Source organism: Coenobita brevimanus, chromosome 64 (assembly GCF_032717465.1).
Source record: "Coenobita brevimanus isolate Jiangsu-jjx chromosome 64, ASM3271746v2, whole genome shotgun sequence".
NCBI lineage: Eukaryota > Metazoa > Arthropoda > Malacostraca > Decapoda > Coenobitidae > Coenobita > Coenobita brevimanus.
Window position 1 is genome coordinate 15529506 of NC_137017.1, and position 25508 is coordinate 15555013.

Genomic DNA, 25508 nt, shown 5'->3' on the forward strand with positions numbered 1-25508 from the left:
GGTGATAAGGCATCCTTGTCACCTATTGTCCTGCCCTCTACTCTCCCAAGCCTTGAAACAAGTAAAATACTGTAGATTATACATATACAAGTTGTAGTGTTGTAATTGTTCAAGTAAAATAATATATATGTAGATAAGTTTTGTTGTTATAAGTGTTGAAGTAAAATAGAAAACACATACATAAGATTTTGAAGACAATGAATAGTGTAAAGAATGCATAAATGAGAAATATAGTGTTCAGTGGCGAAGAAAAAGGAAATGAGTGAATAGTTTGCTAGCCTCACCCCAGGCACGCCTGGTGATAAGCTGCCAGCCCGTGCTTCTCCCTCACTCCTCCCCTCCTCCTCCCACAGCCAGCAGAGACGTATTACCACAAATGTAACACCTCTTGCCTTTGTTTTTCATCCATTTGCATCAGTTTATGCATGTTTAGACTTATTCCATTATAGTGTACTTTATTTTTCCAAAAATATGCCACCCCACTCAGTCATATAATTGATGTGTTGCCTGCCCATAAGGGGTTAAACTATACTTGAAAGTTATTTTCATTTTTTAACGTATATATAAAGATGTAGTAGCTAATATTAATAAATCATGTCAGCCTTGTGTGAATATTACAAAATTTGTAAGGAAATTTAACAAATACCAGTTTAGGGCCCTATCACAGATTCTGGAATAGCCAGTGGTTACTGGAGTGACTTATTATGTACCCAGAAACTATGGTAAGATTGTAAAAGGTAATATAAATGCATGTCACTGTCAGTGAATATTGATATAATATATTGGCCAAGATATGGAATGAGGAATCTCAAGCATCTTTATGCAGATGCCCACCATGCTGCCAGGCGCATGATCGTCATTTTAGGGGTAAGTGTCGGACTATCAACATGAATAGATTTAAACGGAATGGAGGATGGAAGGCTACGAGATTCCATGCAATACGCTCAAAACATTTTACTGACTGGATAGGAAATGGTTATCATCCCAATTTGTTAATAAATGGGGATCTGGGAATACCAATAATTTCCCATTAACACAAACAGTCTGTCATGATTCACCTACACTCTTCCCATCAGTGGCTCAACTTCCATCCGTCCATCCATTGCCAGATGCCATGTTTCCCAAACAGGGTGGTCAAGGGCTTAGAGTTAATTGTTTTACAGGGAGGGGCACTAATCCTCCACCAACCCCACTTGACATGTAGGGATGCCAACAGCATCTGGTGTTCCAGTAAATTGGTATGTTCAAGAGTATCTCACTAGCTGTATTAGCTTTCCTTTACTATATCCTGAATAAGGCACTGATCTTTGTCTTAAGTATTGCATAAGCTGTGCAACAGTCTATTTTTCAAACAAATTTGGCTCCATACTGCAAGGGGTGAATCACCCTGCTGGTGTCGTATGCACGGAGTGAATTATGCTGGAAGTTACCGTTCTCTTCTGTTCAGCCTAATTTCACCTAACCTAACCAAACCTAAACTAAGATTACCTAACCTAATGTTATCTTAGATCAACTTAACCTAAATAAACATAAACTAAACTAACCTCAATTCACAAAATGACTGATTTCACAATCTGCCTGTAACATCTATCTCTCTATCTGTTGCCAGACACCATAATCCCATAAGGGCTGGCCATATGACTTTGTGTTATTTGTTTTACGGGGAGAGGCACTAACCCTCCACCAACCCACTTGTTGGCACGTAGGGAGCACGTACGATTTCACAATCTGCCTGTAACATACATATATATATTTATGTATATATATCTATATATCGACCTGTAATTACCTATAGGTCAGTAAGACATCCAACCATATTCCTGACACATGTATTTCATAAAATGTTGTTGATAAATGGCACAATACTTGAGATAACATGCAGATACTTTTAGCAGCAACTTCCAGCATCTCATTCAGTTCAGACGACGCCCGGGGTTGGTCAGGTAGGCTGGTTTTGTTTTTGTTCAAGCTGGGAAACATATTTTGGTATAAGTGCGAGATACTACATACGATGTTATTAACCCACCCCTTACCGACTAATTTATTACAAAACCCACCCCCAAAACCCGACTTTTTTTTTTTTTTTTTTTTTTTTAAACCTCCGCATTTGGCGAGAAACAATGGAAAATCACCAAGAAAGTGCTCACATGAGTTTAAAAATGGTCTAGACAGCTGACCCTCTGAACACCTGATCTAGTGTGTTTTCTGTAGTAGTGCTGCTACTGTCGTGTTTTCTGTGGTAGGGTAACTATTGGAAACCACACATTCCCATATCCTCATACATGCGTACCTATCCTGTACATGCAGTATGTCTACAGCTACATGTGCATGAATATATACTTAGACATATAATATACGTATATATATATATATATATATATATATATATGTGTGCATATGTGCGTTTCTCTGCATACGTATGTACACACGTGTGTATCTAAGTACCACTTCACTCATCTTGAACATGTAATGATAATTACTGTAGCAACTTTGTAGCATGTATGTACAGTAAAAGTCCTATTATTCGGCAGCTGATTGTTCGGTAGATCCGACATTTCGGCAGTTTTGAGAAATAGTCCCATTTACGAAAATCATTGATTGTTCGGCAGATGTCCGGAATCATCTCGGCAGTCTAGGAAGTGTTATCTGTGGCTTGTAGGCCTATTGTTTCATTACACTTCTGTATGTTCACTAATTTCCATATTTTTATTCAGATTCAGATATAGTACTGTACCCCTGGGGGTAGGGGGGTTTGTCAAGAATACTCCCCCAGTATCCCTGCTTGTCGTAAAAGGCGACTAAAAGGGTTGGCGGAGGGTTAGTGCCCCTCCCCAGAAAACAACTAACTAAAAAAACAAACAATAAGCCTCGGACAAGGACTGACCAAACGTTGACGACCAAGGACCGGACAAAGGACATTGCAATTGGAACGTGGAATGTAAGGGGAGCAAATGATGAGGTGAAAGAGAGAGAGATTGTCCAGGTGCTTGAGGATGCGAAAGTGGATGTATGTGGAATAACTGAAACAAAATGGAGAAGAGAAAGTGTGAGAGAATGGGAGTATGGATGGGGTATATGTGCAGGAGTAGGTGAGAATGAGAGGGCAAAGGAAGGAGTATGTATAGTTGTGAGTAAAAGATGGAAGAGGAGCATAAGACAGTATGGATCAGTTGGATCAAGGATTGTGTGGGTAAAGTTGAAAGTTGGAATACAAATGTGGGCGATTGTGTGTGTGTATGCGCCAACGCAAGATCGTGCTAGAAGAGTGAGAGAAGAGTTCTGGACAAATGTAGAAGTGTGCATGGAAAAGTTTGGAAGGAATGAGAGAGTGTTTTTGATTGGTGATATGAATGGTAAAGTTGGGAATGTGAAGGTGGATGGAATAGTTGGTGAGTGGGGTGTGCCTGCTGAGATAGATGAGAATGGGAGTGCGTTAGTGGACATTTGTGCTGGGAGGGGGTTGGTGATAGCCAATACCCTCTTCAGGCATAAAATGATCCACAGGTATACATGGCGAGTGATGAGAAGGGTGGGTGGTGAATTGAGTGAAAGGAAGGCAATGATTGATTATGTGTGTGTGGATGAAAGGATGCGAAGATGTATATTGGATGCAAGAGTTTATAGAGGTTGGGGAAGTGGACTTTCTGACCACTACTTGGTGGTGGCCAGAGTTAAAGTTCAAGTAAGATGGAGGAATAGAAGAAGGGAAAGACGAGAGGAAGGAGTAGTTGCAAGGAGAGTGGAAAGGTTACAAGAGGATGAGAAAAAGGCAGAGTATAAGAGAGAAGTGGAGGAACGATTGGGCAAATATGAGTTGGAGCAGATGGGGGACGTGGAAGGTGTGTGTAGAATATTTACAGAAGAAATATGTGTAGCATGTGATGTGGTGTGTGGAAGGAAGAGAAGATGGAGGGGGGTGCAAGGAACAGCGTGGTGGACTGAAGAGGTGAAACGGGCTGTGGCACAAAAGAAGAAAGCATACAATGAATGGATGAGAAATAGGGACATGGAAGAAGTTGAGAGGCGGAAGAGAGAGTTATATGTAGAAAGAAAGAGAGAGGTGAAAAAATTAGTAAGAGAGAGTAAGAAGAGAGTGGATGAGGAATTTGGAAGGAATTTGAGTGTAAAGTGGAGGGACTGTAAGAAAATGTTCTGGAAAGAGGTGAAAAGAGTAAGACAGGGTGGAAGTGAAGTTAGCAGGGGAGTGAAAGATAAAAATGGTAGATTACTAGTTGAGAAGGGAGAAAAAGTGAGCAGATGGAGAGAACACTTTAAGGAATTGTTGAACGTGGAGGATGGAAGTAATGCAAGTATAAGTGGCTGGGGAATGGCTGGGAGAAGGAGGGAGGTGAGAAGACAGGAAGAAATCAGTAGGATAGAAGTTGTGGAAGCAATGAAGAAAGTTAAATCAGGGAAAGCCCCAGGAATTGATGGAGTGTGTGGTGAAATGCTGAAGCATGGGGGAGAGATAGTAGTAGAATGGATGTGGAAGATGTGCAGATTGGCCTGGGAGGAAGGTAGAGTCCCGGAGGATTGGAAGTCAGGTATAATTATTCCCTTGTACAAAGGAAAAGGGGAAAAAGAAGTGTGTGGTAATCATAGGGGCATTTGTCTTCTTAGTATAATAGGAAAAGTGTATGGTAGGATACTTATTGACAGAGTTAGAGAAAGAACAGAGAAATTAGTTGGAGAAGAACAGGGAGGCTTTAGGAAGGGAAGAGGTTGTGTAGATCAGATATTCATTCTCAGATCTTTAGTGGAAAAGTTTCTAGAGAAGGGAAAGAAGTTGTATGCGGCTTTCATGGATTTGGAGAAAGCATATGACAGGGTGGATAGACAAGGATTGTGGAAAGTGTTAAGAATATATGGAATAGATGGGAAGTTGTTGAATGCTGTGAAGAGTATGTACGATGGTGCGAAGGCTGCAGTGCGTGTGGATGGTGAACTAAGTGAATTTTTCTCTTTGAAAGTTGGTTTGAAACAGGGATGTGTCATGTCTCCATGGTTGTTCAATCTGTACATGGATGGGGTAATAAAGGAGGTACAAGGTAGGGTAGTGGATGTTGGAGTGGCCCTGGTGAGAGAGGATAGTGTTTGGAAACTCCCTGTACTGTTGTTTGCAGATTATACCGTGTTGTTGAGTGAAGACGAAGGGGAGCTGCAAGGCTTGGTGGATGAGTTTGAGAGAGTGTGTAAGAAACGGAATCTAAAGGTGAATGTAGGGAAGAGTAAAGTGATGGTCTTTGAGAGAGGTGAAGTCAGTGAATGTACAGCGAGGTTGGATGGTGTGGAATTGGAAAATGTGAGTACGTTTAAGTACTTGGGTAGTGTGATGAGTAAGGATGGAGGTTTGGAGGGTGAAGTGCTTGAAAGGGTACAGCAGGGAAGAAAGGTTGCTGGTTCTTTGAAAGCAGTGATAAGAAACAGGGAAGTGAGCATGGAAGTGAAAAAGTTACTACGTGACAGTATTGTGATACCAACTCTAACGTACGGAAGTGAAGCTTGGACGTTGTTGGAAGGACACAAGTCAAGAGTGAGAGCCGTGGAAATGAGTTATTTAAGAGGAGCCTGTGGAGTCACATGGAGAGACAGGCTGACGAATGAGGATATAAAGGAGCGTTGTGGTGTTGATGTGGATGTGATAGGAAGCGTTATGAGGAACACACTGAGGTGGTTTGGCCATGTGGAGAGGATGGAGGGTGAAAGACTGACGAAGAGAGTGTATGTGAGTGAGGTGGAGGGGGAAAGAGGGAGGGGGAGGCCGAGGATGAGATGGAGAGATGGGGTGGAGAGGTATATGAGAGAGGGGGGTGTGAGTTGGGAGCAGGGGAGTGAAATGGCGGGGGACAGGGCGACTTGGAGGCGATTTGTTTGTGGCCACCCCAAACGGGATTGAGGCGTCTGGCAATAGATAGATAGATAGATCATACACTACAGTAACCACCCCCACCAAATTAGCAAGGGTTACGTTCCAAGCCCCCACGCTAATTCTTGAAATTCTTTTTCTTGATGCCTTCCTGAAAATGACACTTACCGGTAATTGAGTAGCCCATGAACCACTGACACTGTAATGCATTACCCATAAATAAATGTTGCTTGTTAAATCAGTTTTCCCGTTGTTTTTAGCTGTACCGTTGTGACAGCTCTAGTATTTTTATTACTCAGCATAATGGTGGAAGGGATTGTCCTGTTTAACTGAACCTAACCTAACCGAGTTTAACTGTACCTAATAATTTAACCAAACCTAACCTAACCTAAAGTCAGAAAAATACTTAAAAATAAACTGGAGGAGTATGAATTGCTAAGGTCTCTCTGATGAACTTTAAACGTACATTTAGTGCTCATTCTTTTGTTTGTTTTTGTGCTTAACGTGAAAGAGAGAGCATTGATGCGAACAGGGATATATCTTATTAACCCCTTAATAACCTCCGGCACTGAACAACCTTTTACAGTACCAATGTCAGTGATGTTAAGTTAGTGTGAGCTATAAAGAAAACTGAACAATTATGGGGAGGGAACGAAGGTCACTGGTATGTTTACATGACTACGCTATGATTCCAAGGAGTTAGGCGGTCGGTTAATCTCAGATGTTTTTGCCCATTTGGTAAATACACCGTAACTTCATCAATCTTTCCATGACTCATAGCGAATCATAGCATGGGTTTAGGAAGCTAAATAACACATTGCTAGGTGAGCCAGACGATTGTCTTCCCATCTTTAAGAAAAATAAATTGATTTCAGAGGAATGGAAGAACTTTACGTACTCAGAGAGGGATTTAATTTTTTCCATTTTCTTATAAGATGTGAAGATAATCATCTGGCGCACCTAGAAATGTATTATTTAGCTTCCTAAACCCATGCTATGATTCGCTATGATTGACTGGAGAATTGATAAAGTTACGGTGCATTTACCAAATGGGCGGAAACATCTGAGACTAACTAACCCCCTGACTGCTTGGAATCATAGCTTAGAGTCGTGTAAACATACCAGTGACCTTCGTTCTATTCCCATAATTGTTCACAGTTTTTCCATAGCTCACTAACTCGACATCGGTACTGTAAAGGGTTGTTCAATGTCGGAGGTTATTAAGGGGTTCATTGAATACATTACTGTTTCCATCAGTACTCTCCTTTCACATGTAAACAAAAAAACGAACAAAAGAGTGAGTGCTAAATGTAAGTTATAACTTTCATCAGAAAGACCTTACCAATTCAGATCCCTTTATTTTATGCAATTTTCCGACTATTTTATTTTGTTTGGAAAAAGTACTGTATACAGTCCTCACTCCAAACATATTTGTAATAATATAAGTAGTGATGAGTTCACCAATACAAGTGATGTACTGAGCTGGTAGGGTAATATTCCGTATCATTTCAGCCATCCAGGAAGTGTTATCTGACTTGTAGGCCTACTGTGTCATTACCCTTGTATATGTTCACTAATTTTTATATATATATATATATATATATATATATATCAGATTCAGGTATAGTACTGTATTGATTGCAGTATTGTAGAGTATACAGTACTCTCTCCAAACACAGTTGTAATACCGTACCATAAGTGGTGATGAGTGTTCACCAATATATTTAAGGTACTGAGTGGGTAGGTTTTTGATTATTCGGCATATCTAATTTCTCGGCATCATCCTGGTCCCATTGATGCCGAATAATGGGACTTGTACTGTATCATTGTATGTTTTTGTTTGTTATTGTGCTCATATTGATAATTCCTTATTATCTTCTGTGCCCTAAGATACCAATTCTGTTTTCCTCATGCACCCATTCCTGCTTGGCCTTCAGAGATATTGTTCCCCAGAGTTGGGGCTTGTACTGAATGGTAAATAAAGAACCTAAATTAAAAAAAAAAAAAAAATTATTAATTTGGCACAAATTTACATGTAGTCCATCCATCCATCATCCAATCCTATGTTGCCTCATGAGGAGCATGGGAGCCTGGGGCTAGGTAACTTGGTCCTGACATTTAAGATGAGAGTGACCAACCTCACTCATCCCTGAGTGGCATTACGTGAGCAATAAACCCCAACCATCCCTTGGATGTAAACCTTCACCGGCTCAATCCGATTGGAGTGCTGTAATTACCCACTAAACCACCAGGTGCCAAATTTGGCTATATGGTTACGACCCAGCGTAGTAAATGGTTTCTTGATGTACAGGAAACCATTTGGCTTGTCATTCAGTGTAGAGTCACCCACAGGCAGAAGGAAGAAGAAAGAATGAAGGAAAAAAGACAGAAGAGGGAGCTTAAAGTCACCTGGAGGCAGAAGGACAAGGAATGTTTACATGTAGTACAAGAATATGTTGGTTTTGACACAAAAATATAGGCGATATAAGCGTTGTTTCATTCATGGACACATGAAAATTGCTGAATTCTTGCACAGTTGACTCACTGTGACTGTTGTTTCAACTTACATTCCATTTTTCAACTTACATTATACATTTCCACTAGCATTATACCAGTTTCCACCACAGGCCTTACTATTATAGTGAGTATCATATTATCGGATATTTACAGGCCTTACCCATCATCCACTCACTTGATGTAGTGCTCTCTACTTCTTCCTTTACCTTTATCACTCTTTTTTTGTCGGTCCCCTCTCTTCCTATTTCTCACCATCATCCACTCACTTGATGTTGTGCTGCTTACTTCTGCCTTCACCATTATCACTCTTTTTCTGTGTCTGCCCTCTTCTCTTCCTATTTCTCCCATCATTCCTGTCACATTTTATTACTCTTTCCATTTCAGGTAGCTTTACATTGAGTGACAAGCCTAATGGTTTCCTGTAAGCCAGGTAATCATTTACAACGCTGGGTGGTAACCATATAACCAACCCATATACATTCCCAACATGTCAGCAAGTGGGTTGGCAGAGGGTTAGTGCCCCTCCCTGTAAAACAGCTGGCTCAAAGACTAACGGCCACCCATTATGGGATTCTGGCGTCTGGGAATAGATAGATAGATAGATAGACTATTATAATGAGCCTAGTATTATCTCAAGCACACACAGTATCAGTAATATACTAAAATTTACTAAGCTGTGGTAGAGGAAGGTGTCTCGTGTATATGTACCAAACATCACGCGCAAATTTTGAGAAATGTGCAAACGACGGACCTTGCAATAGCAAAACGTTCATCACATTGTGGGGACTGAACGTGAAAAAAAGTTTCAACGTGCATTGCGCATCATGGGTACGGGGCGGGTTAAGATTTGGAGATGACTGCCATGTACTGGAATGTACTGCAGCGAAATACTTCGACTAATTCCCTGAATGCTGCTGCTGGATTTAAAGAAAAATGAGTGAAGTATGTACCAAATATATCCCAAGACGAACGTGCTCAACAGTGAACACAAGGACAGAGAAGCACTTGCAGTTATTGTACAATACTGCATATATATTACTGTACATGTTATACAGAAAATAAATGAGAAAAATACGTTTGTCAGAAATATATAGAAATATGTACATACAGTAAATCCTACAAAGGACATGATACGGATGATGACCTGGAATGTAAGGGGTGCAAATGATGAGGTGAAAGAGGGAGAGATTGTCCAGGTGCTTGAAGGTGTGAAAGTGGATGTATGTGGATTATCTATCTATCTATCTATTGCCAGACGCCACAATCCCGTAAGGGGTGGCCATTTGACTCTGAGTTATTTGTTTTACGGGGAGGAGCACTAACCCTCCACCAACCCACTTGTTGACACGTAGGGAGGACTGGGCAAATTTGGGCTGTCTGGACATTGCTACTCCTCACCCTGCCCTGGGGTGGGAAAGGAGGTCTGGATGATGATGATGATGATGATGACCAATAAAAAAATTTAAAAAAAAATCTTACAGTAGCAAGTACAGACATCATTGCACAAGGGTGTTGTGATCCCTATCTTTATTGAATGGAAGTAAAGCTTGGCTGCTGTTGGAAGGACTCATGTCACAAGTGAGAGGAGCGAAACCAAGTTAAGTGAAGGGAGCACGTGGAGTTATGTGTGGAGACAAAAAAAAAAGACAAATGAAAATGTTTTGGAGCATTAAGGTGTTTAAGTGGATGCTGAAGAGTGTAAGAAAATGTACCCTGAGATGATCACGCCATGTGGAGACAACAAAGAGTGAGATTTTGACTAGGAGTGTATGTGAATGAGATGGGGGGGCAGCTATGGGTGAAATGGAGAGACTGGTGGAGAAATATGAGTGAAGGAAATATGGACTGGAGGGAGGCTGTCAACTAGACAATTGTAGTCCCACACATTTAAGGGTAGATGACCATGCTAGTACCCTTGTTGGCATTAACTGATCAAAATACTCCAGTCGCCTCTTGTGGATCATATTTATTTATATGTGGATTAACTGAAACTAAATGGAGAGGTGAGAGTGTGAGAGAATGGGAGTATGGATAGGGTATATGTGCAGGAGTAGGTGAGAATGAGAGGGCAAAAGAAGGACTGTGTATTGTTGTAAGTAACAGATGGAAGGAGAATATAAGAGAGTATGGATCAGTTGGTTCAAGGATTGTGCGGGTAAGACCGAAAGTTGGACTACAAATGTGGGCGATTGTGTGCGTTTATGCGCCAATGCAAGATCGTGCAAACAGAGAGAGAGAAGAGTTCTGGATAAATGTGGAAGTGTGCATGGAAAAGTTTGAAAGGAATGAGAGAGTGTTTTTGATTGGTGATATGAATGGTAAAGTAGGGAATGTGAAGGTGGATGGAGTAGTTGGTGAGTGGGGTGTGCCTGCTGCGATAGATGAGAATGGCAGTGCTTTAGTGGACATTTGTGCTGGGAGGGGGTTGGTGATAGCCAATACCCTCCTCAGGCACAAAATGATCCACAGGTATACATGGCAAGTGATGAGAAGGGTGGATGGTGAATTGAATGAAAGGAAGGCAATGATTGATTATGTGTGTATGGATGAAAGAATGCGAAGATGTGTAATGGATGCAAGAGCATATAGAGGTTGGGGGAGTGGACTTTCTGACCACCACTTGGTGGTGGTCAGAATCAAGGTCCAAATAAGATGGAGAAATAGAAGAAGGGAAGGACGGGAGGAAGGAGTAGATATAAGGAGAGTGGAGGTTACAAGAGGATGAGAAAATGGCAGAATATAAGAGAGAAGTGGAGGAATGATTGGGTAAATATGAATTAGAGGAGCTGGGGGATGTGAAAGGTGTATGCAAGATATTCACAGAGGAAATGTGTGCATCATGTGAGGTGGTGTGTGGGGTGAAGAGAAGACGAAAGGGGGTGCAAGGAACAGCATGGTGGAATGAAGAGGTGAGACAGGTTGTGGCACAAAAGAAGAAAGCATATAATGAATGCATGAGAAATAGGGGCATGGAAGAAGTTGAGAGACAGAAGAGAGAGTTATATGTAGAAAAGAAGAGAGAGGTGAAAAGATTAGTAAGAGAGAGTAAGAAGAGAGTAGATGATGAATTTGGAAGGAATTTGAGTGTCAAGTGGAGAGAATGTTAGAAAATATTCTGGAAAGAGGTGAAGGGAGTCAGACAGGGTGACAGTGAAGTTAGTAGGGGAGTGAAAGATAAAGATGGTAGATTACTAGTTGAGAAGGGAGAAAAAGTGAGCAGATGGAGAGAACACTTTAATGAATTGTTGAGCATAGAGAGTGAAAGTAATGCAAGTATGAGTGGCTGGGGAATGGCTGGGAGAAGGAGGGATGTGAGAAGAGAGGAAGAAATCAGTAGGATGGAAGTTGTGGAAGCAATGAAGAAAGTCAAAATGGGGGAAGTCCCAGGAATTGATGGAGTGTGTGGTAAAATGCTGAAGCATGGGGGAGAGATAGTAGTAGAATGGATATGGAAGATGTGCCGATTGGCCTGGGAGGAAAGTAGAGTTTTGGATGATTGGAAGTCAGGTATAATTATTCCCTTGTACAAAGGGATAGGATGGAAGTTGTGGAAGCACTGAAGAAAGTCAAAATGGGGGAAGTCCCAGGAATTGATGGAGTGTGTGGTAAAATGCTGAAGCATGGGGGAGAGATAGTAGTAGGATGGATGTGAAAGATTTGCAGATTGGCCTGGGAGGAAAGTAGAGTTCTGGATGATTGGAAGTCAGGTATAATTATTCCCTTGTACAAAGGGAAAGGGGAAAAAGAAGTGTGTGGTAATCATAGGGGCATTTGTCTTCTTAGTGTAATAGGCAAAATACACGGTAGGATACTTATTGACAGAGTTAGGGATATAACAGAGGAGTTAGTTGGAGAAGAACAGGGAGGTTTTAGTGTGGGAAGAGGTTGTGTAGATCAGATATTCATTCTTAGATCTTCAGTGGAAAAGTGTCTAGAGAAGGGAAGGGAGTTGTATGCGACCTTCATGGATTTGGAGAAAGCATATGACAGGGTGGATAGACAAGGATTGTGGAAAGTTTTAAGAGTATATAGAGTAGATGGGAAGTTGTTGAATGCTGCGAGGAGTATATATGAGGGTGCTAAGGCTGCAGTGCATGTGGATAGTGAACTGAGTGAGAGTTTCTATTTGAATGTTGGATTGAAACAGGAATGTGTCATGTTTCCATGGTTGTTCAGTCTGTATATGGATGGGGTTATAAAAGAGATACAAGGTAGGGCAGTGGATGTTGGAGTGGCCCTAATGAGAGAGGGCAGTGTTTGGAAACTCCCTGTACTATTGTTTGCTGATGATACTGTGTTATAAAGTGGAGGCGAAGGGGAGCTGCAAGGCTTGGTGGATGAGTTTGAGAGAGTGTTTAAAAAACGGAATTTACAGGTGAATGTAGGAAAGAATAAAGTTATGGTCTTCGAGAGAGGCGAAGTCAGTGAATGTACCGTGAGGTTAGATGATGAGGAAATGGAAAATGTGAGTACTGTACATTTAAGTATTTGGTTAGTTTGATGATTAAGGATGGATATTTGGAGGGTGAAGTGCTTGAAAGAGTACAACAAGAAAGAAAGATTGCTGGTTCCTTGAAGGCAGTGATAAGAAACAGGGAAGTGAGCATTGAAGTGAAAAAGTTATTACATGACAGTATTGTGATACCATGTCTGTTGTATGGAAGTGAAGCTTGGACCTTGTTGGAGGGACATAAGTCAAGAGTGAGAGCAATAGAAATGAGTTATTTGAGGGGAGCCTGTGGAGTCACATGGAGAGAAAGACTGACAAATGATGATGTGAAAAGAGCGTTGTGGTTTGGATGTGGATGTGATAGGAAGTATTGGGAGAAACACACTGAGGTGGTTTAGCCATGTGGAGAGTATGGAGAGTGAGAGACTGATGAGGAGAGTGTATGTGAGTGAGATGGAGGGGGGAAGAGGGAGGGGAAGGCCGAGAATGAGATGGAGGGGGGAAGAGGGAGGGGAAGGCCGAGAATGAGATGGAGGGATGGAGTGGAGGGGTATATGAGAGAGAGGGGTGTGAATTGGGAGCGGGGCAGTGAAGTGACGGGGGACAGGGTGACGTGAAAGAGATTTGTTTGTGGCCACCCCATATAAGGGATTAAGGTGTCTGGCAATAGATAGATAGATAGATAGTAAATCCTTGTTTTTCGCTGCTTGGATGTTCCGCCAAAACCTCACGAACCGTGAAACGTCGTAATGTGAAGTTACGAATCAATGCAAAAAATAGAGGAGTGTTCTGGTAGGACACATACCTACCTTATCAGAAAGTACTGTAACACTAAACAGTCCATACCCAAAATTAAGTGAAGAGTGTTTGCTACTTCTAAAACAGCATAACACAATAAACATGTGCCTGAAAAGATATTGAAACTGTTATAAAGAGCTGCAACACCAAGAATCCTTACCAGAAATAAAGTGAAGTCTGGCTTGAGTGGCAAGTGAAGGTGTGTTGAGAGTGGATGGGGTAGTTCCCAGTGTCACTAATAAAGGAAAAGCTGCCACTTTTCACCAGATTATTTAATTTTCGACTTCACAGTAGGTCAACTAAACCTCGGTCATTTTATGTGCCCTCTGTCACTAAAAGGAAGGGAGAAATTATAACAACATTATATTACTCACTGCTACAAGAAAGAGAGGCTTTAATATAGTCAAATAGAAAAAAGAATTGTTGGACTGAGTGGACCATCTCTGTATTGGGACAGTTATTATTCTTTCCGTCCTTAAATATCGATAAGCTTTATTTTACATCCGTTTCAGGTAATTGCCCATCAGAACAAAAATAAATAGTGTTGTGAGAAACATGTAACGATTCTTTGTTAAGAAATAGTAACATGACACGGCTGATGTTCGTACATTACGATCACAAACAATAACAAACTCACGTGTGTCTACTGCCCAGCTGGACCTGCTGTGTATTCACGACACGGCTGGAGATCATACGTTACGATCATAAACAATAACAAACTCATGTGTGTCATCCGCCCCGCTGGACCTGCTGTATAAAGATCATGGAAAACTGTTGCATAGAAAAATGGACAGTTCCTAGACTGAACATCGGTACGCATCATCTGCTGAGTGTCGGCTGCCGGCTGGGAGCATCAAATTGTGGGGACATTCACGAATTGTGAGACAACTCGGAAACTTTTATCTTGCGCGAAAAACGAGGCGCCGAAGTAAAATGCGTCCAGATACGACGATTTACTGTATATATGGATATTTCAAGTTGTCCACATTTTCAGTTTTCTGTCCAGAAGCTACACTATGGACACCTGGCAGGCAAGACCATGAACTGGACTTCGTGATGACTTCAATTAACAAATACAGTACAATCCCAGTTAACCGGGTGGATTGGGGAATTTACCTTCCCGGTTACAGATTTTTCCCGTATTTCTGATTTTCAAGTCAAATCTATACAAAGGCTATCGCAGCAGTAAATACAGTTCAGGTACTCACCAGTCACATTAGGGGTTACACTTAGAGATTCCGCCTGAAAAACTGCCTTGTAAACACACATCATGGTCATAACGGACGTGTGTGCAATGTCTAGCAAGTTGCAGTACTGCAAATTGCACCAGTCCATTGTTTACCAAATTACTGTATTCATTATATGTACTGTACTCATAAAAATTGAAAAATAGAATAAAGAAATAAAAGCTTGAACATTTATTAGTGAACTGATGATGTGTTAAGACTGCACTGTAGAATTATCACGACACCTGTGCCCCCACGTGAGTTTGTTTACGTTTCCGACTGTTCTTCTTCTTCCCCACTTGACCTCCATCACTCCACCCCTCACCCGCCACTCAGCTGTTTTGCAAAAAATAAAATAAATGATGTACGTATGAAATGCAGGCATATTATTTATTTATTTTTCTTCCAACAAAGTAAACTTTCATTCCTATTATCATTTATATTCAGCCATTAGTGATTTATAATGTTCGCCTTTTTCAAGTCTGTTGCATATGTCCAGCTTCTGTTTCAAGGTAAGCACGATACGCTTACGTTTAGTTTGCACTTTAAGCATTTTGGAATGTACAAATTACCGTCTATCAGAGGAACACAATAGCAAGAGAGCTTGTTTACTGTCTGGTGGCAAAACGCAGACTGGTGATTTTTGGAGGGTGTGGAGGATGACTGAATTCAAGTAGGGGAAAGAGGGGGAGAGGAGGAGTGGTTAAGAGGATTTGCTAGGGATTTACATTAGCCGGAAATGCTTTCACATCGCTTTGTCTGACTTCACCCAGCCTCGCGTGACACAGTCAAACGGTGGTTTGGCAGTCCATTCAAATTGGCGCACAGTTATAACTTACTGACATTTTTACCAGCCCTTGAATTTTCACGTTGTTCTGAGTATTCCGTTTGTCTGGATACCGGATAGCTGGGATTGTACTGTATTTGGTTCACTCTACAGTGATGGAGTAAATATCTTTTCCGGTTTCTCTCTGTATGTCTGTCTCTTTATCATGATACTTATGTAAAGGTTCAGGAAAACCAAGCACTAAACTTATAAATGTAAGAAATAAGTTTACTGAATCTATCTATCTATCTATCGCCAGACGCCTCAATCCCGTACGGAGTGGCTACAAACAAATCGCCTCCACGTCACCCTGTCCCCCACCATTTCACTGCCCTACTCCCAGCTCACACCCCTCTCTCTCATATACCTCTCCACCCCATCCCTCCATCTCATCCTCAGCCTCCCCCTCCCTCTCACCCCATCCACCTCACTCACATACACTCCCCTCATCAGTCTCTCACCCTCCATCCTCTCCACATGGCCAAACCACCTCAGTGTGTTCCTCCTAGCGCTTCCTGTCACATCCACATCCACACCACAACGGTCCTTTATATCCTCATTTGTCAGTCTGTCTCTCCATGTGACCACAGGCTCCTCTTAAATAACTCATTTCCACTGCTGTCACTCTTGACTTGTGTCCTTCCAACAACGTCCAAACTTCACTTCCATACGTTGATATCACAATACTGTCATGTAGTCATGTAGTAACTTTTTCACTTCCATGCTTACTTCCCTGTTTCTTATCACTGCTTTCAAGGAACCAGCAACCTTTCTTCCTTGTTGTACCCTTTCAAGCACTTCACCCTCCAAACTTCCATCCTTACTCATCACACTACCCAAGTACTTAAATGTACGCAAATTTTCCATTTCCTCACCATCCAACCTCAGTGTACAGTACATTCACTTACTTCACCTTTCTCGAAGACCATAACTTTACTCTTCCCTACATTCACCTTTAGATTCCATTTCTTAAACACTCTCCCAAACTTGTCCACTAAGCCTTGCAGCTCCCCTTTGTCTTCACTCAACTACACAGTTTCATCTGCAAACAACAGTACAGGGAGTTTCCAAACACTACCCTCTCTCACCAGGGCCACTCCAACATCCAGCACCCTACCTTGTACCTCTTTTATTACCCCATCCATGTACAGATTGAACAACCATGGAGACATGACACATCCCTGTTTGAACCCAACATTCAAAGAGAAAAATTCACTTAATTCACCATCCACACGCACTGCAGGCTTAGCACCATCATACATACTCCTCACAGCATTCAACAACTTCCCATCTGCTCCATATATTCTCAATACTTTCCACAATCCTTGTCTATCCACCCTGTCATATGCTTTCTCTAAATCCATGAAAGCCGCACACAACTTCTTTCCCTTCTCTAGAAACTTTTCCACTAAAGATCTAAGAATGAATATCTTGTCTACACAACCTCTTCTCTCCCTAAAGCCTCCCTGTTTTTTCTCCAACTAATTACTCTGTTATTTCTCTAACTCTATCACAAATGCCTCTATGATTACCACACACTTCTTCATCCCTTTTCCTTTGTACAACGGAATAATTATACCTGACTTCCAATCCTTCGGGACTCAACCTTCCTCTCAGGGCAATCTGCACTTCTTCCACATCCATTTTCCTACTATCTCTCCCCCATGCTTCAGCATTTCACCACAGACTCCAACAATTAGAGGCTTCACCAAACCCTGTTTCAGAGGTCTGCCACCAGGTGGTCTAGCGTCGCCCAGCCTCGATTAAATATTTTTTGCGGGGTTTTAAAGACCTGTGAAATTGTACCTAGTACTAAGTTTATAGTATATATTGCTATTTATTGGAATATTTTTCCCTATTCAATCAAGCGCATATATATACTGTATACAGTAAACCCTCATTATACGATGGGGTTCCGTTCCTGAAAACCCCATCGTTTAGCAATCCATTGTATAGTGAAACTGTTATAACATGTAGTCAATGGGGATACGTTCCCAGACCTGCCTAAACTCGCACATTCATACACCTTAACACTCACACGAACAGCCGGAGAGAGCGGACATCCCAGGCATCGCTCCTAACCTTGAGTAGTTTCAGGAATTTTGTCTGTCCTGTCTCCTAGGGTCTTTCTTTAAATTTAAGATAATGAAAGTTAGTACACTACCAAAAATGTAAAGATTTGTTGGCAATAGTATACATGAATGTTTGTGGCTTATTCGGTAACAGCTGTTTAGGTACTTTACATTAAACATGGCCGAAAATGTAAACAATGAGGGAATGGAATTTCAAGGATTTGATGCTAATACTAATGTCATGGACTTGGTGAAAACATTAATTATGAGGATTAGTGAACTCGAAAAAAAAGTAGAGAATCTAGTGATAAAGGATGTGTCAGGAAATACGGAAACCACCATACAGAGTCTAATCCAGTCCAACGAAACAGCCAATGAAGAGATTAGGAATTTGAAGAGGGAAAATGTTGAACTGAGGAGGAAACTTGAAGAGAGTACTAATAAAACGGAGAAGGTGAGTAATGTATTAGAAGAACATAAGGCAAAGTGGGTACACGTATAAGAAGAACAGAAAGAAGTGGTCAGCTTAAGAGAGATCATCCAGGAAGAAAGGGAAATGAACAAGAAAGAAATGGAAGAAAATGTAGTGAAAATACTGAAGAAAAAAGAGAAAATAGTGAGAGAAACTGTAGAAAGGAACAGATGTGTGGTAGTATTTGGAAACAGGGAAGAGGAAGAAAAGGTTAGGTTCGCAAGACTCGAGAGAGACACGAACATGGTGAGAGGAATATTAGGCAAGATTGACCCCGAAGGAGACAAGTGGGTAAAAGAAATTGAGGAAGTAAGGAGGATAGGGCCTTATAAGAAAGGGGAAACAAGACCAATGAGAGTCAGGTTTACATCAGAAAGTGTAATAAATGAGATACTTAAAGTGACCTGGAAATTAAGCAAAGAGGCGGGGATGGAAAATATTATAATAAGAAAAGATCTGAATGAAGAAGAAAGAGAAGTTTTAAAATCATTAAAGGAAGAAGTAAAGGAAAAAATGATAAGAGGACAGAGGAAGAACGTAATACTTTTTTTTGGAGAGTATTGGATATGAAAGTAAGGAAATGGTATTTAAGGAAATAGAAGTGAAGGAAACTAGGGGGGATGGTTGTGAAAGATCAGAAGTTGAGGAAGTGGTACGGGCAGAGAGTAGGAGAGAAGAGGGTATTAATAATGTCAAAAATAATTTGAAGGTGATATATACTAATGTTGATGGTTTCATATCGACAAGGATCGAAATTAATGATTTCTTGAGAGAACATGAACCTGATGTCATGTGCTTTGTAGAGACCAAATTAAGAGAAGATATTGATGTTCATTTGGGAGATGGTAAATACAAACTGTGGAGAAAAGACAGAAAAGAAAAAAAGGGAGGAGGAGTGATGATAGCAGTGAAGAACAACATAAATGTAGATACTGTGGAAATGGGAGAAGGCAGGGCTGAAGTGATGTATATGAAATTAGAAACTGGAGAGAATGTTAACCCCTTAACCGCGGGGCGTCAATTTTGTGACGCTTCGGAGCAAGGGATCATACCGCGAGGCGTCGCTTTTGTGATTCTGTGTTATTTTGAATTCACCCGGGCTTCCAAGTGGGGGCTTGTATCATCTATCAGTACTGCCAATGTCCAACACTAGTCAGCACTCCTAATCTCATCTGTACTCCCATCCATTGTTGACAATTTAGCCATTTCTCCCCGTTCTTGACTCCCTTCCCTACCCCCCCTCCATTACCCTATCCTCTCGCCTGCCCGGCCGTGCTACGCTAAGTAAATCTTCCCTGGAATTTTTCACTGATTTCATCCATTGAAATAAGCCCTATGTCCTATTCTTATACCAAATAATATATACAAGAAAGAAATAAGGTAAGTGAGAGTGCCAAACACCTGGAATTGGCTAATTATCACCTGACAACACCTCACGTGCACTCGTTCACTAATTTTCGCTGTTTTTTTCCCCTTGAAATATGCCCTATAATCTATTTTCGTAATAAATATATATGTAAGGAGGGAAGGGAGAAGCCTAAGTGATATTTACATTCACCTGGAACTACCTAATTTATAATGTATTGTCTAGATTTCCTGCCAATCATATCAGTGCTAAACAAAGATGTTTCAAGATCTAACATTGGTAGCTCTGAAAATATATCTCCTAAGTAGGTCTCTAATGTATTTTCGAAATAAATATACATGTAAGGAGGGAAGGGAGAAGCCTAAGTGATATTTACATTCACCTGGAACTACCAAATTTATAATGTATTGTCTAGATTTCCTGCCAATCATATCAGTGCTAGACTTAGCTGTTTCAAGAAGTAATATTGGTAACCCTGAATAACCCCTTAGCAGGCCTCCACGCTAGCCCTCCGTTATCAGGTTACTCTCAACTTCCGAAGTGAGAGTACGTATGTTTCTACTTGCTAACTTCAGGGCCTTTTTTCACCCCCATGCAAATGGCCCTGTGACCTTTACCCCCTACTAAACCTCGTGTGGAAAGAGGTAAAGGGCTGACAATTGATAAAAGAGTGACTGCGATCTTTCTATTGAGTAAAACAGTGCAAGTGGAATTGTAAATAATGTGTAAATAATGTGTAAACAGCAAGTGAAAGTAATGAATGTAAATATACGTGAACAATGAAAAACAGTTTTATAAGTTATTTCAAGTGACTGCACAACACAGTGTAAATAAAATAGAAATGTAAATAACGTAAATAAAATAGAGAACGTAAATAGAAATGTAAATGAGTAGTACAGTATTATAAGAATACGAGTATATACCCTAGGAGTAATGAAAGTGAAAGTTTCACTCTAGCATGTCTGAATGCTATGAGTTATGAGAGTGAAGATGAAAGTGACTTTCACTCTCAATGCCAGTATACAGGACGAGAAAGTGAATGCTACGTATTTTACTGAAAGAAATTGAATCCCTACAGTGACAATAAACTAATACTACTGAAGGAAACTTATGAATAAAGACTGTAGATATATATAAGTGTTATATAGTAATAGAAATATAAAGTGTGAGGGGTTTTATGAATAATAAAGACAGACTACTAAGAGCGAACTAGTGCTAGTGCGACGATCAGACGCGCTCGTAATTTCCATTGCTTTCACAGTGTTTTTTTTTTTTAGTATGGATCCCAAACTACTTGAAAATTGTAGAATAGTGTTTATAGTGTTTGTATCTGGCTGTGGTAATCATATTACGGGTTGTCGGGAAGTGTAAAGTGGAGACTTCGTTACCCTACTTCAGAGGTCTCCACAAGTCCTACGGTAACTGACGAAGGCTCAACAATCATTCCAGGAGAAAGCTGAAGGTATGTGCCATAAGCATATGTAATTTTATTATTCTAGGACTAATAACTGATTTTTGGCAAATATTTTTTGAGAGTCTGTCGGAGCCCAAATAACCCCGCAGCACACGCAAGTCATTGGTAAACAAGCCCGCGGTGTAGGGGTTAAGAGAGATATGGCGGTAGTGTATGTTCCCCCAAAGACGAGAGCATGGAAGGATGACGAATACCATGAGATGTTGTCAGATATGGCTAGCTACTTGCAAAAAATAATTGAGAAAAGCAATAATATAATTTTGGTGGGTGACTTTAATTGTAAAGAGGTGAACTGGGAGGAATGGTACTCGGGAGGCAGCGAGGATTCATGGGGCACTATGTTATTAAATATAATAATGAATAATGTGATGATGCAGTGGGTCAAAGAAGAGACACGGTTTCGAGGTGAGGACACACCAGCAAGGTTAGATTTACTGTTCACCAAAGAACCCGATGTAATAGAATCATTGGAATATCTCTGTCCTTTGGGAAAAAGTGATCACGTGGTCATTGAGTTCCAGATGTTAATAGGAAACGTCGAGCCAAGAGACGAGCTTCATAGACAGGGAAGATACAACTTTGGGAAAGCAAATTTTACAGGATTGAGAAATTTTTTTGAAAATGCGGATTGGAGAAAATTCAGAGAAACAAGAGAGATACAGAGGAAGTGGGATATCTTTCTAGACCTCTATAATTTGGGAGCGGAAAAATTTGTACCAAGAGTAAGAGGGAAAGAAAACAGGAAAAAGGAGTGGTTTAATAGAAGGTGTATGATAGCCAAAAAAGAGAGAGATAAGGCGTGGAACAATTGGAGAAAGAGAGATAACGACAGAACAAAGGAAGAATATAAAAGAACAAGAAACGAATACACAAGAATACGTAGGGAAGAAGAAAGGAATTTTGAAAAAGGTATAATTGACAAATGCAAGGATGAACCCAAACTGTTTTATAGATTTGTTAATGGCAAACTGAAACAAAAGGAAGGAATCACCAAGCTGTAAGTAGAAGGAGAGGTCTTTAAGGATGCGGCAATGCAAGCAGAAATAATGAACAAACGTTTCCAGTCAGTTTTCACTAAAGAAAAGGAGCTTGTGGAAGGGGAGGGAGTGATTAGAAATGTTCCGGTGATGAAAGATATAAAAGTGGAGGTGCTGGAAGTGTATAAATTACTGGAAACTCAAGATGTAAGGAAAGCCCCAGGACCTGATGGAATTTCTAATTGGGTACTGAAGGAATGCAGAGAACAACTGGCGGATAAAATTCACAGCTTAATTGTATGCTCACTGGAAGAGGGGAAAGTGCCAAAAGAATGGAAGAGGGCAAATGTGGTACCAATTTACAAGGGAGGAAACAGGGAAGAACCCCTGAATTATAGACCAGTGTCTCTAACCAGCATGGTCGCAAAATTGTGTGAGAGAATCCTGAAAGACAGATGGATAAAATATCTGGAAGAGATGAATATTTTGGCTGAATGTCAGTTTGGATTCAGAAGTGGAAGGTCATGTGTTTCAAACTTGTTGAGCTTTTACTCAAGAGCGATTGATGTGGTACAGGAGAGAGATGGTTGGGTGGATTGTGTGTACTTAGACTTAGAGAAGGCCTTTGACAAGGTACCTCATAAGAGACTAATGTGGAAACTAGAATATATAGGAGGACTAAAGGGGAAACTTCTGGAATGGATGAGAGACTTTTTGAGAGACAGACAAATGAGGACAGTAATAAAGGAAAAGATGTCTGGATGGAGGGAAGTAACAAGTGGAGTCCCTCAAGGCTCAGTGTTGGCGCCAGTAATGTTCCTGATTTACGTAAATGATATGGTAGATGGAGTGAACAGTTATGCAAGTCTGTTTGCTGATGATGTAAAGATCTTGAGGAAGATAGAGGTTGAGGAGGATTGTAAAATACAGCAGGAGGATTTGGATAGGATACACAATTGGAGCCGGACGTGGGAAATGAAATTTTTCATTCATTCATTCATTGCCAGACGCCATGTATCCCAGACGGGGTGGCCAAGGGCTTAGAGTTAATTGTTTTACAGGGAGGGGCACTAATCCTCCACCAACCCCACTTGACGTAGGGATGCCAACAGCATCTGGCGTTCCCAGGCGGTCACCCATCCAAGTACTAACCAGACCCAACGTTGCTTAACTTCGCTGATCGAACGGGAAGCGGTGTACTCAACGTGGTAATTAAATGAAATTTAATGTAAAGAAATGTAAAATATTGGAAATGGGTAAAAGTACCAGGAGACCATCACTGAATTATTTTTTGGGTAATGAATTAATCACAAAAAGGAGAGAAGAGAAAGATTTGGGAGTGCTGGTCCAAGATAGTTTGTCACCAGAAAAGCACATTAACAAGATAGTTGGAGAGACTTATAAGCTCTTGACTAACATAAGAGTAGCATTTCATTATATGGATGAGGAAATGATGAAAAAATTGATAGTGGCCATGATCCGCCCCAGGTTAGAATATGCAGCGGTAGTGTGGTGCCCACACAAAAAGAAAGATATAAACAAGATTGAGAGAATACAAAGAACAGCAACCAAGATGGTCCCCAGTCTGACAGACCTGTCATACAGAGAGAGGCTGGAAAAACTGGATTTGCCTTCGTTAGAGGAAAGGAGAAAGAGGGGAGACATGATTGCGGTGTTCAGGACCATGGTGGGAGTAGATAAAATTGACAAAGAAGATCTGTTTGTATGGGATAAGAGAGCAACAAGAGGACATGGAATGAAATTGAAAAAGTCAAGCTGCTTGAAGGATATCAAGAAATATAGCTTTCCTTACAGAAGTATAGACTTATGGAATAGCCTGGACGAAGAGATCGTCCAGTCTAAAAACTTAAACGAGTTTAAAGTTAAATTCGACTTATTGAGTAACAGCGACGGAAACCCACGAGCATAGTACATTCCGTGTATATCACAATTAGGTATATTCTTAAATATTTGGAACGACTTAGACAAAGAGGTGGTGCATGAGAAAAACATTCATGTGTGTAAAGGTAGTCTTGATAAATGTGGATATGGAGACAGGACAACACGAGCATTGCTCAATTCCTGTATACTACAAATAGATAAATACAAATAGGTAAATACATACATGAAATATCCTTATGTTTAAACATGTAAAGTAACACATTAATAATGAATAAAGAGGGGAAAAACATGAAAATAACAGTATACAGTAGTTCTTACTATTACTTAAGTAAATAGGATTGTTGATGTCCCCTCCGAGGCTAAGGGACAGTTAGGGCCTCACAGCCCTCACTCATCACTGGCAGAGCTGGCTGACTGGGCAGGGCTGGCTGGCTGCACGGGGCTGGCTGATGAGTCTGGACTGGCGGACGAGACTGGGCTAGCTGGCTGGGTGGGGCTGGCTGATGGGGCTGGACCAATCGATAAGACTGGGCTAGCTGGCTGGGCAGGGCTAGCTAATGAGGCTGGACTGGTGGACAAGTGTGTGTGGTCTAATGCCGACAGTGTGAGGACGTTTTTGTTGCGTTTGCACATTCGCTGTTCACTGAGCCGTGGATGATCCATCGTTGTTGCAAATTGTTCCCATTGTATAGTGGGCATAGGGTACTAAAATTTTGACATTGTATAAGCGAAATATCGTACAATGAGGCATTGTATAATGAGGATTTACTGTATATACCTGTAAAGAAAGAATAACCAGGGTTTCAAAGAATCTTAGCTTGGGGACTAAAATAGTGTACTGTCTATTTACATATTTTTGAGTAAATCGTGTGCAGTTAGTAAAAGGAGATTACCTTCAGGACTTCTGATGTGTGTGTTTTAGCATGCTTTAAAGAAGTAAGCAGTTCCGCTGAAAATAATGCACTGAACGATTGCTAAGTTGGTGAATCAGCCATATTAATCCAAACAAATGGCTGTGCAGTACGATACTATAACCATAACAGAGTACGAGGAGTTGAAGTGTAAACTTACTAAACTGTGCAGTGGAGCCAGGGAAACATTTAAAAGAATTTTTTGTGTTAGACTTTGGTTACTAAGATGACCAAGATGTTCAACAGGTCTGTATTGTTAGGAAAAGTCATATGTCAGGCAGGGCAGCATATTGAAAGGTGCCGCCAAATCTGCATCTACACATCTATTTTTTTTTTATGGATACTAACGAATGACAAATATTGTAATCACTGTTATCTTGCTTTATGGATGGTTCTAGTATAATTGCCTAGGTTTTGTCTGTGTTATGCTTACAGAGATGAGTAAACTGATGAAAGCTGAGTTTACAAAATGACACTTGTAATACATTATATATAATCAACGAGCTCCCATATTGTTATTTCTTTGTAGCATATCATGTCATCTGGGTCATTTGATGAGTAAAATATGTTTTGAGGTGTTTTACTTTGTGTCAAAATTAAAAAGAAATTAAGCACTGTCAACTATTTCAGTGCCTACCCTGCATCAGAGCT

General features: G+C 40.7%; 1 protein-coding gene and 1 pseudogene across 1 annotated transcript in view; one reads left to right on the forward strand and one right to left on the reverse strand.

Moving 5' to 3' along the window:
• LOC145404670 (aconitate hydratase, mitochondrial-like) overlaps positions 1–25508 on the forward strand; it is a 418871-nt gene that overhangs the window by 99207 nt on the left and 294156 nt on the right. The gene's annotated exons all lie outside the window — the stretch shown is intronic.
• On the reverse strand, positions 23147–23266 carry LOC145404749 (5S ribosomal RNA; annotated as a pseudogene).